We start from the raw sequence: 13,757 nt of genomic DNA on the forward strand, positions 1-13,757 counted from the left end.
CAGGAAAAATGCTAGCATTAGAGAAGAGAAAACCAAATTTGGACAATAGGTTACCCTAAGAAAATAGGGGAGAAAAGGGGCAAAAAATTAGCCCTTTCAATATTGTATGAAATATACGTGTAGATGTTAATTTTGTCCTAGTTGGTGGTGCACCCAGAGCCAGAAAGTATGCGAACTTTAATACAATGGGGAGAGAAAAGAAGGCTCTTGTGTGGGCGCACTCTTGTAGAAAAAAATAAATTTGATGAGATAATTAAGATGAAATATTTAAAACATAACTTTTATTAGCTTTTATTACAAAAAAGGTTATTACCGGAGATCTATCCTTCAAAATGCAACATAGAAAGCATCTTGGTAAAATAAAATGTTCTGGTCTCTTATTGGTAAAGAGTGTGTGAAAGGGTGGTAGACATTAGTTGGTCATACCCCCATTCCCCTTGACCAGTACAGGCTTGCTGTATTGATGGAACCACAGGGTGGTCGAGACACAAAATTAATAGCTATGCTCTTATGGCTTATAGAAAATTAGAGAAATGATCAGAAGTCACTCCTCTGGGTATAGTACAGGAAAAAAGACGACATGCACCTATCTGAATTCAAGACAATGATAACGGTAGAGGCAGGTATGGCACCTCAAGTAGATGGTGCCCGTGACCGATAGGTCTGGAGGTTATTGGATAGAAAAAAGTGGTGATACTGCTGTTGGTGTTACTGCCACATAAGTGAGGAAAATCCTACTCTACAACACCAGGTATTCACAGGTGGTCTCCCTTCCTGGTACTGACCTGGCCCAACGCTGTTTAGCTTCCAAGATCAGACGAGATCGGGCGCTGGCAGCGTGGTATGGTAGTAGAGAATTTTATGTGAACACCAATGAAGGTGCACCTATATATGAATAATGAAAATTAGGACCGACAGAGAAGAAATAGATAGAAGATCGTGTAAATGGGTGGATCTGCTTTTCACGTTAGACCCGATCCGAAATTCCCACTCACGTGGTGCAGTGTACCGGGAATCGTGACTGAGAGTCCACGAAAAAGTGGTGATCTATCGAAGATTGGACTTGTGAGAATTGATACTAGAATTCACAGACAGAGAAATCCATGACTGCTGGTATATTATGATTGTCCAAACAGATAGTATATAAGAAGAAATGCTGGTGAAACCAGGTGAATATGTGGTCACTCAGGTAATGCAGTTTTTAAAAAAAACTCAGGATGAAGTTTGAAAATTGTAAAATTATGTGGTGAGGTGTCAAATTCACCAAAACTGCACAAACATATATCTGTTGACCAAATGTATCATAGGATATTTGCCTTGCAACCCCAGATAGGATATAGAATGCTATAATAGGTATATGTTAATTCTATGCATGCATCAATTGCTGTGAGGAGGCAGGAATAGAAATAGATGGGAACCAACACATTCATAAATATAACAGATATATTAGTCATATGTGTGAACTGGTAACGCTTTAAAATATAAGCTGATTTCCAATAGTATGCTAGATGCTAGATAAATGCTAATGCAGACCTCTGATCAATCACCCCTATGCTGTACACTCAATGCAAGATAATTAAGACAGTGCTGCTGAGAATTGCAATAGGAGTTGCTATCCGTGGCATGCAGCCACTGGATAGTGGGGCTTACGGTTTCACCAGAGATATGAGGAAGCCAAGAGAGCAAGAAAGGTAAATATGGCTAAATGCCAAGATGCGGTAGTGTCGACGAGACCCCTGTTCCTGGATGCGGAAGACGCGTTTCGCCCTGGGGCTTGTTCACTTCCGGGTTCCGTGCTGTCCAGTGTGGGGAGAGGGCTTTTATGTCCGCCCCTGTTAGAGCTTGGCCAATCCGGAGATGTCGTCTGGTGGGTGTGATCTCCCCATGTGTGTAGTTGCTAGGAGACCGCAGTAATGAAGACGTCAGATCGGGAGGCGGAAGATGCGTCACCCATCGCGAGATCGCGGACGCCATCTTGGATATGGGAAAAATACCCTTACAATTAGGATTTGTGTGGGCGGTTGCTAAGAGACTACAATAGCGAAGCTAAGACGTCAGATCGGGAGGCGGGAGATGCATCACCCATCGCGAGATTGCGGACGTCATCATGGATATGGGAGGAATACCATTGAGATCAAGATTAGTGTGGACGGTTGCTAAGAGACTACCATAGCGGAGCTGAGACGTCATAACCGGAGGGCTGAAAACATTTGGTGATAGTAGATCGCTATTTTAGATGTGGGAAATAATAGGCCGTAAATAGGTAGCAAATGCCCTTATTACATAGCTTCACTGTAAAAATGCTAATCTTACAGATTGATAATGACAGGCGATATGATTAAAAGAAAAGTACAAGAGAACTGAGAAAAGGGGGATGAAAGATTATAATGCATTAAAATAAATTAAATGAATAAAATACATGTGAATGAATATACATAATGATGATGTAAATAATGATAAAACTGCTGGATTCAAGGGGGTATGTGGAATAAGGAATAGGCTGGATAGGCCTAGTGGAAATTAGTGAGGGATAAGCTGTGCGTGCCTCGAGCAATGGTGAGTGGAAGGTGAATGCAGGAGTAGAGGGGTCAAGGGATAACTATTATGGTACCTGAGGAAATAAATGTAGGTGTATGTGGGGAAACCAATAAATGTGTGCAGTGAAGAAACCACATGATAGGGGAATAATTGAAAACGGGGATTAGTTGTGGGTGCATTGGTGTGCAGTGACCACGGGCAAAAACAAAAATGATTTATTTTGAATTTACAAAGATTTAAGGGAGGTGAGGGGTAGGTATACCTGATTGGTTGTTGATGGGGGGAGGCCGGGGGTTAATGAGGTGAATGTTGGCTGGTGGTGGAGAATTAAAACTAGGGGTGAGGAGGAATGATGGGTTGTGAAGAGATGTGACATGGTGTCGGAATGTGATGTAGATAAAAAGTAAAAATGTGCATATAATATACATGCAATTGAAGGTGTGTGTGTATGAATCACCTGTGAGAAAAATACTGGATAAAATTATTAATAAAGATTCTAAGATGTATATGGTAGTTGAGAGGCTGATGAAATATTATTTACAGGAAAACTCCGTAGTTAATGGTTTCATTCAGACCGAAGGGTTTCAGGCTGTTCAAGCGGAAGATCCATTCACTTTCCTTTTTGTATAATTCTTTGGTTATGTCTCCTCCCCGTATTCCGAGATGTACTCGATCTAAACAGAAGGTCTTGAACCCTTTGATGGATCCTTTATGAACAGAGTTGAAATGTCTCGCTACCGATGTGAGCTGTTTCATTCTGTTAAGATCTCTGGAGGCATTGCGGATGTTACCAAGGTGTTCTAAGATTCTTTCTTTCCATTTACGTGTAGTCATGCCTACATACTTGAGATTACACTCACACGTTATGCAATATATCACCGCCTGCGTATTACAGTTAAAGAAGTGTTGTAGCTTGACCGACTGGTCAAACCTGTCGATGACCGTGTTGGTTTGCAAGATTTGAGGGCATGATTTGCAATGGCCGCAGGGAAAAGAACCTGTGATAGAAGGTTTTTTGGTATTTGAGGAGATCAAATGGCTGTGCACTAGATGGTCTCTCATATTTTTTGATCTGCGCCAGCTCATTTGCAGTGGGGAGTCAAAGAGGGGTGCCAAATCTGGATCCAATTGTAAAATAGGGAGATGTCTGGTTATTGCTCCCTTCAACTTCCTCCATTCAGGGCAGAAAGTTCCAATAAAGCGGACAGTGTCTTCCTGCTCCGTACTCTTATTTTTCTTACCAAAAATCAGACTCTCTCTTTTGGTTGCTGCTATAGCAGTATATGCCCGCTTGAGTGAGCGTCTGCTGTAGCCTCTATCCAGGAGGCGGTTAGTTAGTTCCAAGCTTTTGGCCTTGAAGGTAGAGTCTTCTGAGCAGTTGCGTCTCAGGCGTAGGTATTCCCCTTTGGGGATGTTTTCCACGGTAGGCGGAAAATGGGAGCTTGTTTGGTGAAGGAGACTGTTAGTAGCAGTCTCCTTCCGGAATAATTCCGTTTCTAGAAATCCTGCATTGGATTTGTAGATACTGAGGTCTAAGAATGGTACTCTTGTTGGGCTGATGAAGTGTGTCAGAGTAATATTGAGTTCATTATGGTTAAGAATCTGAATGAACTCCAAGAGTAAGCTCTTATTGCCATTCCAAATCAGGAAGACATCATCGATGTATCTTAGCCACAGTATTATATGTGTGGTGTATTTTTCATTGCAGATGTTGAACACGTGGAAATGCTCCCACCACCCCAAAAAGAGATTTGCATATGTAGGTGCACATGCTGCCCCCATAGCAGTTCCCCTGATTTGTAAGAAAAACTGGTCTTGAAACACAAAATAGTTTTTGGAGAGGACAAAGGTGAGTAACTGTAAAAGAAAATCAGAAAAATCATTGGACCCAGTTTGGTCCAAAAAGAATTTGGTTGCAGACAAACCTTGTTGATGATTGATGCTAGAATAAAGTGCCTCAACATCCAAGGTTGCTAGGAGGAAGTCGTCCTCAAAGTGGATGTTGTGAATTTTTCGCAATAAGTCAGCAGTGTCTTGTAGATAGGATGGTAAGTCAAGGACGAAGTCACGTAGATGTAAATCTAGAAAGCGACTCGGCTGCTCCAGCAGTCCTCCATTACCCGACATTATCGGTCTGCCAGGTGGCACCTGGATGTCTTTATGAATCTTCGGAAGAAGATAGAAAGTTGGAGTTCTCGGGTTTTGGACAGTCAGATATGCTGCTTCTTGTTTGGTAATGGTTCCCTGTGTAGCAGCCTCTTGTATTAAAGAGGTATAGGCTTTTTGGAACCTTTTGGTGGGATCGTTGAGAAGTTTCTGATAGCAAAGGGGGTTAAACAGTTGTCTATGTGCTTCCGTGATATACATTTCTAACGGCCATAGCACAATGTTACCACCCTTGTCCGAAGGTTTGATAATTACGTCTCTCCATGTTTCCATCTCACGTAATGCTTTCCTTTCTTGAAAGTTGAGATTTCTAGTTGGATATTGATGGGAAGTTTTGATTCGGACGTAAATATCGTCAAATTCTTTCGACACCCTGTTAAGAAAAACCCTAATTTCCGGGCTGGTATTATCGGGTGGGAAAAATGAAGACTTGGGTTTACATTTAGCTCGGCAAGGAGTGCTATCTTGTATGTTCGATTCCACTAGTAGGTCCTCCAGGATTTGGACTGTTTGGAGCTCTTCAGGGGATAAGTCTGTGATGTTATCACTATCTCGTCTTGCATGGTGTTTTGCAAAGAACTTTTTTAGAAGGAGTTTTCTGCCAAATAATCTGAGATCTTTCTCCCAGCAGAATCTGTTAAATGATCTCGAGGGTGAGAAAGAGAGGCCTTTGGCTAACACATCCATATGTGAGGATGAGAGGGGTCTACCCGATAGGTTTATGACCTGTAGGGAGGATGAGGAAGGGTGAGTTATCTTAACGTCTTCCTCTGTCTGGCCGGATACCTGGCGGTCCTTGATAGGTCCCAGTCGGGGTTGCGTCTGTCGCCTCTTCTTTCCCCCCCGCCGGGTTTTCCTTGATTTTTGTCCCGGCCTCTTTGTTTCGAACCCTGGCCTAAAAAACGTGGGGAAAATTCTCCTTCTCTCTGATTGAGTCTGGCGTTGTCTGAAGTCTCACTAGACGAATCTCCACTATTTGAAGATTCAAATTCTGAGAAAGTCGAGTCGTCCCTCTGTCTTCGATTCCTGCTCTGGGGTATGGAATTCCACCTAAAAATGTCCCCACGTGAGAAATCTCGTTTGTCCCTGATAAATTTGTTCCGCTTCCGATCTGCTATTGTTTGTTCATATAACTTGAGTTCTTTTTGATGTTTCTCAAAAGCTGTCTGAAAAGACAAATCTTTTTCCCAAGTTTCTAGGTTATGACCCAATTCCTCTATTTCTTTTTCCACTTGGTCTATGAGTAGTGTGTCATGTTTGACCAAGAGATGTAATAGTTCTTGGGAACACTTCAAGAGTGCTGTCTCCCACTCAGTCTTCAAGTTCTCCGTAGCCAATGGAAAAGAGGGGAATATTTTGGGTCTCAACCCCCGGGGCACGATCTTGTGTTTAATATAATTCTGTAGTGTGGTAATGTCCCACGATAGGCGAGTCCTTTTCTGTAAGCTTTTTTGTAATCTAGAAAAAGTGGTTTTCCAGTCTGAATCAGTGGGGGATTCTTCGAAGTTTTCTGAGAAGAAATCCCCAAAAGTCTCCGGATTTTGTCGTTTTGTTAGCTCCGCTTTTAATGAAAAAGTGGTCATAATCAAGACTGCTTCAAAAGATTAAGTAAAAATGTTACTGCTAAAATGAACAGATCCGGTAAGGAAAACGTTATCATATAATGAGATAAAGAAGACCGTGCCAAGGATCAGAGACTGTTTATGCAACAGTAGAGAATACTATACAGAAACCTAGGGCGATCCGGCACCGGATGGACTAATCAGGAAAAATGCTAGCATTAGAGAAGAGAAAACCAAATTTGGACAATAGGTTACCCTAAGAAAATAGGGGAGAAAAGGGGCAAAAAATTAGCCCTTTCAATATTGTATGAAATATACGTGTAGATGTTAATTATGTCCTAGTTGGTGGTGCACCCAGAGCCAGAAAGTATGCGAACTTTAATACAATGGGGAGAGAAAAGAAGGCTCTTGTGTGGGCGCACTCTTGTAGAAAAAAATAAATTTGATGAGATAATTAAGATGAAATATTTAAAACATAACTTTTATTAGCTTTTATTACAAAAAAGGTTATTACCGGAGATCTATCCTTCAAAATGCAACATAGAAAGCATCTTGGTAAAATAAAATGTTCTGGTCTCTTATTGGTAAAGAGTGTGTGAAAGGGTGGTAGACATTAGTTGGTCATACCCCCATTCCCCTTGACCAGTACAGGCTTGCTGTATTGATGGAACCACAGGGTGGTCGAGACACAAAATTAATAGCTATGCTCTTATGGCTTATAGAAAATTAGAGAAATGATCAGAAGTCACTCCTCTGGGTATAGTACAGGAAAAAAGACGACATGCACCTATCTGAATTCAAGACAATGATAACGGTAGAGGCAGGTATGGCACCTCAAGTAGATGGTGCCCGTGACCGATAGGTCTGGAGGTTATTGGATAGAAAAAAGTGGTGATACTGCTGTTGGTGTTACTGCCACATAAGTGAGGAAAATCCTACTCTACAACACCAGGTATTCACAGGTGGTCTCCCTTCCTGGTACTGACCTGGCCCAACGCTGTTTAGCTTCCAAGATCAGACGAGATCGGGCGCTGGCAGCGTGGTATGGTAGTAGAGAATTTTATGTGAACACCAATGAGAGTGCACCTATATATGAATAATGAAAATTAGGACCGACAGAGAAGAAATAGATAGAAGATCGTGTAAATGGGTGGATCTGCTTTTCACGTTAGACCCGATCCGAAATTCCCACTCACGTGGTGCAGTGTACCGGGAATCGTGAATGAGAGTCCACGAAAAAGTGGTGATCTATCGAAGATTGGACTTGTGAGAATTGATACTAGAATTCACAGACAGAGAAATCCATGACTGCTGGTATATTATGATTGTCCAAACAGATAGTATATAAGAAGAAATGCTGGTGAAACCAGGTGAATATGTGGTCACTCAGGTAATGCAGTTTTTAAAAAAAACTCAGGATGAAGTTTGAAAATTGTAAAATTATGTGGTGAGGTGTCAAATTCACCAAAACTGCACAAACATATATCTGTTGACCAAATGTATCATAGGATATTTGCCTTGCAACCCCAGATAGGATATAGAATGCTATAATAGGTATATGTTAATTCTATGCATGCATCAATTGCTGTGAGGAGGCAGGAATAGAAATAGATGGGAACCAACACATTCATAAATATAACAGATATATTAGTCATATGTGTGAACTGGTAACGCTTTAAAATATAAGCTGATTTCCAATAGTATGCTAGATGCTAGATAAATGCTAATGCAGACCTCTGATCAATCACCCCTATGCTGTACACTCAATGCAAGATAATTAAGACAGTGCTGCTGAGAATTGCAATAGGAGTTGCTATCCGTGGCATGCAGCCACTGGATAGTGGGGCTTACGGTTTCACCAGAGATATGAGGAAGCCAAGAGAGCAAGAAAGGTAAATATGGCTAAATGCCAAGATGCGGTAGTGTCGACGAGACCCCTGTTCCTGGATGCGGAAGACGCGTTTCGCCCTGGGGCTTGTTCACTTCCGGGTTCCGTGCTGTCCAGTGTGGGGAGAGGGCTTTTATGTCCGCCCCTGTTAGAGCTTGGCCAATCCGGAGATGTCGTCTGGTGGGTGTGATCTCCCCATGTGTGTAGTTGCTAGGAGACCGCAGTAATGAAGACGTCAGATCGGGAGGCGGAAGATGCGTCACCCATCGCGAGATCGCGGACGCCATCTTGGATATGGGAAAAATACCCTTACAATTAGGATTTGTGTGGGCGGTTGCTAAGAGACTACAATAGCGAAGCTAAGACGTCAGATCGGGAGGCGGGAGATGCATCACCCATCGCGAGATTGCGGACGTCATCATGGATATGGGAGGAATACCATTGAGATCAAGATTAGTGTGGACGGTTGCTAAGAGACTACCATAGCGGAGCTGAGACGTCATAACCGGAGGGCTGAAAACATTTGGTGATAGTAGATCGCTATTTTAGATGTGGGAAATAATAGGCCGTAAATAGGTAGCAAATGCCCTTATTACATAGCTTCACTGTAAAAATGCTAATCTTACAGATTGATAATGACAGGCGATATGATTAAAAGAAAAGTACAAGAGAACTGAGAAAAGGGGGATGAAAGATTATAATGCATTAAAATAAATTAAATGAATAAAATACATGTGAATGAATATACATAATGATGATGTAAATAATGATAAAACTGCTGGATTCAAGGGGGTATGTGGAATAAGGAATAGGCTGGATAGGCCTAGTGGAAATTAGTGAGGGATAAGCTGTGCGTGCCTCGAGCAATGGTGAGTGGAAGGTGAATGCAGGAGTAGAGGGGTCAAGGGATAACTATTATGGTACCTGAGGAAATAAATGTAGGTGTATGTGGGGAAACCAATAAATGTGTGCAGTGAAGAAACCACATGATAGGGGAATAATTGAAAACGGGGATTAGTTGTGGGTGCATTGGTGTGCAGTGACCACGGGCAAAAACAAAAATGATTTATTTTGAATTTACAAAGATTTAAGGGAGGTGAGGGGTAGGTATACCTGATTGGTTGTTGATGGGGGGAGGCCGGGGGTTAATGAGGTGAATGTTGGCTGGTGGTGGAGAATTAAAACTAGGGGTGAGGAGGAATGATGGGTTGTGAAGAGATGTGACATGGTGTCGGAATGTGATGTAGATAAAAAGTAAAAATGTGCATATAATATACATGCAATTGAAGGTGTGTGTGTATGAATCACCTGTGAGAAAAATACTGGATAAAATTATTAATAAAGATTCTAAGATGTATATGGTAGTTGAGAGGCTGATGAAATATTATTTACAGGAAAACTCCGTAGTTAATGGTTTCATTCAGACCGAAGGGTTTCAGGCTGTTCAAGCGGAAGATCCAAGAACTCAATATTACTCTGACACACTTCATCAGCCCAACAAGAGTACCATTCTTAGACCTCAGTATCTACAAATCCAATGCAGGATTTCTAGAAACGGAATTATTCCGGAAGGAGACTGCTACTAACAGTCTCCTTCACCAAACAAGCTCCCATTTTCCGCCTACCGTGGAAAACATCCCCAAAGGGGAATACCTACGCCTGAGACGCAACTGCTCAGAAGACTCTACCTTCAAGGCCAAAAGCTTGGAACTAACTAACCGCCTCCTGGATAGAGGCTACAGCAGACGCTCACTCAAGCGGGCATATACTGCTATAGCAGCAACCAAAAGAGAGAGTCTGATTTTTGGTAAGAAAAATAAGAGTACGGAGCAGGAAGACACTGTCCGCTTTATTGGAACTTTCTGCCCTGAATGGAGGAAGTTGAAGGGAGCAATAACCAGACATCTCCCTATTTTACAATTGGATCCAGATTTGGCACCCCTCTTTGACTCCCCACTGCAAATGAGCTGGCGCAGATCAAAAAATATGAGAGACCATCTAGTGCACAGCCATTTGATCTCCTCAAATACCAAAAAACCTTCTATCACAGGTTCTTTTCCCTGCGGCCATTGCAAATCATGCCCTCAAATCTTGCAAACCAACACGGTCATCGACAGGTTTGACCAGTCGGTCAAGCTACAACACTTCTTTAACTGTAATACGCAGGCGGTGATATATTGCATAACGTGTGAGTGTAATCTCAAGTATGTAGGCATGACTACACGTAAATGGAAAGAAAGAATCTTAGAACACCTTGGTAACATCCGCAATGCCTCCAGAGATCTTAACAGAATGAAACAGCTCACATCGGTAGCGAGACATTTCAACTCTGTTCATAAAGGATCCATCAAAGGGTTCAAGACCTTCTGTTTAGATCGAGTACATCTCGGAATACGGGGAGGAGACATAACCAAAGAATTATACAAAAAGGAAAGTGAATGGATCTTCCGCTTGAACAGCCTGAAACCCTTCGGTCTGAATGAAACCATTAACTACGGAGTTTTCCTGTAAATAATATTTCATCAGCCTCTCAACTACCATATACATCTTAGAATCTTTATTAATAATTTTATCCAGTATTTTTCTCACAGGTGATTCATACACACACACCTTCAATTGCATGTATATTATATGCACATTTTTACTTTTTATCTACATCACATTCCGACACCATGTCACATCTCTTCACAACCCATCATTCCTCCTCACCCCTAGTTTTAATTCTCCACCACCAGCCAACATTCACCTCATTAACCCCCGGCCTCCCCCCATCAACAACCAATCAGGTATACCTACCCCTCACCTCCCTTAAATCTTTGTAAATTCAAAATAAATCATTTTTGTTTTTGCCCGTGGTCACTGCACACCAATGCACCCACAACTAATCCCCGTTTTCAATTATTCCCCTATCATGTGGTTTCTTCACTGCACACATTTATTGGTTTCCCCACATACACCTACATTTATTTCCTCAGGTACCATAATAGTTATCCCTTGACCCCTCTACTCCTGCATTCACCTTCCACTCACCATTGCTCGAGGCACGCACAGCTTATCCCTCACTAATTTCCACTAGGCCTATCCAGCCTATTCCTTATTCCACATACCCCCTTGAATCCAGCAGTTTTATCATTATTTACATCATCATTATGTATATTCATTCACATGTATTTTATTCATTTCATTTATTTTAATGCATTATAATCTTTCATCCCCCTTTTCTCAGTTCTCTTGTACTTTTCTTTTAATCATATCGCCTGTCATTATCAATCTGTAAGATTAGCATTTTTACAGTGAAGCTATGTAATAAGGGCATTTGCTACCTATTTACGGCCTATTATTTCCCACATCTAAAATAGCGATCTACTATCACCAAATGTTTTCAGCCCTCCGGTTATGACGTCTCAGCTCCGCTATGGTAGTCTCTTAGCAACCGTCCACACTAATCTTGATCTCAATGGTATTCCTCCCATATCCATGATGACGTCCGCAATCTCGCGATGGGTGATGCATCTCCCGCCTCCCGATCTGACGTCTTAGCTTCGCTATTGTAGTCTCTTAGCAACCGCCCACACAAATCCTAATTGTAAGGGTATTTTTCCCATATCCAAGATGGCGTCCGCGATCTCGCGATGGGTGACGCATCTTCCGCCTCCCGATCTGACGTCTTCATTACTGCGGTCTCCTAGCAACTACACACATGGGGAGATCACACCCACCAGACGACATCTCCGGATTGGCCAAGCTCTAACAGGGGCGGACATAAAAGCCCTCTCCCCACACTGGACAGCACGGAACCCGGAAGTGAACAAGCCCCAGGGCGAAACGCGTCTTCCGCATCCAGGAACAGGGGTCTCGTCGACACTACCGCATCTTGGCATTTAGCCATATTTACCTTTCTTGCTCTCTTGGCTTCCTCATATCTCTGGTGAAACCGTAAGCCCCACTATCCAGTGGCTGCATGCCACGGATAGCAACTCCTATTGCAATTCTCAGCAGCACTGTCTTAATTATCTTGCATTGAGTGTACAGCATAGGGGTGATTGATCAGAGGTCTGCATTAGCATTTATCTAGCATCTAGCATACTATTGGAAATCAGCTTATATTTTAAAGCGTTACCAGTTCACACATATGACTAATATATCTGTTATATTTATGAATGTGTTGGTTCCCATCTATTTCTATTCCTGCCTCCTCACAGCAATTGATGCATGCATAGAATTAACATATACCTATTATAGCATTCTATATCCTATCTGGGGTTGCAAGGCAAATATCCTATGATACATTTGGTCAACAGATATATGTTTGTGCAGTTTTGGTGAATTTGACACCTCACCACATAATTTTACAATTTTCAAACTTCATCCTGAGTTTTTTTTAAAAACTGCATTACCTGAGTGACCACATATTCACCTGGTTTCACCAGCATTTCTTCTTATATACTATCTGTTTGGACAATCATAATATACCAGCAGTCATGGATTTCTCTGTCTGTGAATTCTAGTATCAATTCTCACAAGTCCAATCTTCGATAGATCACCACTTTTTCGTGGACTCTCATTCACGATTCCCGGTACACTGCACCACGTGAGTGGGAATTTCGGATCGGGTCTAACGTGAAAAGCAGATCCACCCATTTACACGATCTTCTATCTATTTCTTCTCTGTCGGTCCTAATTTTCATTATTCATATATAGGTGCACTCTCATTGGTGTTCACATAAAATTCTCTACTACCATACCACGCTGCCAGCGCCCGATCTCGTCTGATCTTGGAAGCTAAACAGCGTTGGGCCAGGTCAGTACCAGGAAGGGAGACCACCTGTGAATACCTGGTGTTGTAGAGTAGGATTTTCCTCACTTATGTGGCAGTAACACCAACAGCAGTATCACCACTTTTTTCTATCCAATAACCTCCAGACCTATCGGTCACGGGCACCATCTACTTGAGGTGCCATACCTGCCTCTACCGTTATCATTGTCTTGAATTCAGATAGGTGCATGTCGTCTTTTTTCCTGTACTATACCCAGAGGAGTGACTTCTGATCATTTCTCTAATTTTCTATAAGCCATAAGAGCATAGCTATTAATTTTGTGTCTCGACCACCCTGTGGTTCCATCAATACAGCAAGCCTGTACTGGTCAAGGGGAATGGGGGTATGACCAACTAATGTCTACCACCCTTTCACACACTCTTTACCAATAAGAGACCAGAACATTTTATTTTACCAAGATGCTTTCTATGTTGCATTTTGAAGGATAGATCTCCGGTAATAACCTTTTTTGTAATAAAAGCTAATAAAAGTTATGTTTTAAATATTTCATCTTAATTATCTCATCAAATTTATTTTTTTCTACAAGAGTGCGCCCACACAAGAGCCTTCTTTTCTCTCCCCATTGTATTAAAGTTCGCATACTTTCTGGCTCTGGGTGCACCACCAACTAGGACAAAATTAACATCTACACGTATATTTCATACAATATTGAAAGGGCAAATTTTTTGCCCCTTTTCTCCCCTATTTTCTTAGGGTAACCTATTGTCCAAATTTGGTTTTCTCTTCTCTAATGCTAGCATTTTTCCTGATTAGTCCATCCGGTGC

General features: G+C 41.9%; 1 protein-coding gene and 3 non-coding genes across 4 annotated transcripts in view; 2 read left to right on the forward strand and 2 right to left on the reverse strand.

Annotated features, from left to right (window-relative positions):
- Window positions 1-13,757, forward strand: part of NCKAP1L (NCK associated protein 1 like) — a 616,762-nt gene that overhangs the window by 549,632 nt on the left and 53,373 nt on the right. The window lies entirely within an intron of this gene.
- On the reverse strand, window positions 737-855 carry LOC135054064 (5S ribosomal RNA). The gene has a single exon (XR_010243334.1). It is a non-coding gene; the product is annotated as a 5S ribosomal RNA (ribosomal RNA).
- Window positions 7,204-7,322, reverse strand: LOC135054178 (5S ribosomal RNA). Its single transcript, XR_010243412.1, has one exon. It is a non-coding gene; the product is annotated as a 5S ribosomal RNA (ribosomal RNA).
- On the forward strand, window positions 12,886-13,004 carry LOC135054291 (5S ribosomal RNA). Its single transcript, XR_010243488.1, has one exon. It is a non-coding gene; the product is annotated as a 5S ribosomal RNA (ribosomal RNA).

This window comes from Pseudophryne corroboree, chromosome 2 (assembly GCF_028390025.1).
Source record: "Pseudophryne corroboree isolate aPseCor3 chromosome 2, aPseCor3.hap2, whole genome shotgun sequence".
In the NCBI taxonomy this organism is placed as follows: Eukaryota; Metazoa; Chordata; class Amphibia; order Anura; family Myobatrachidae; genus Pseudophryne; species Pseudophryne corroboree.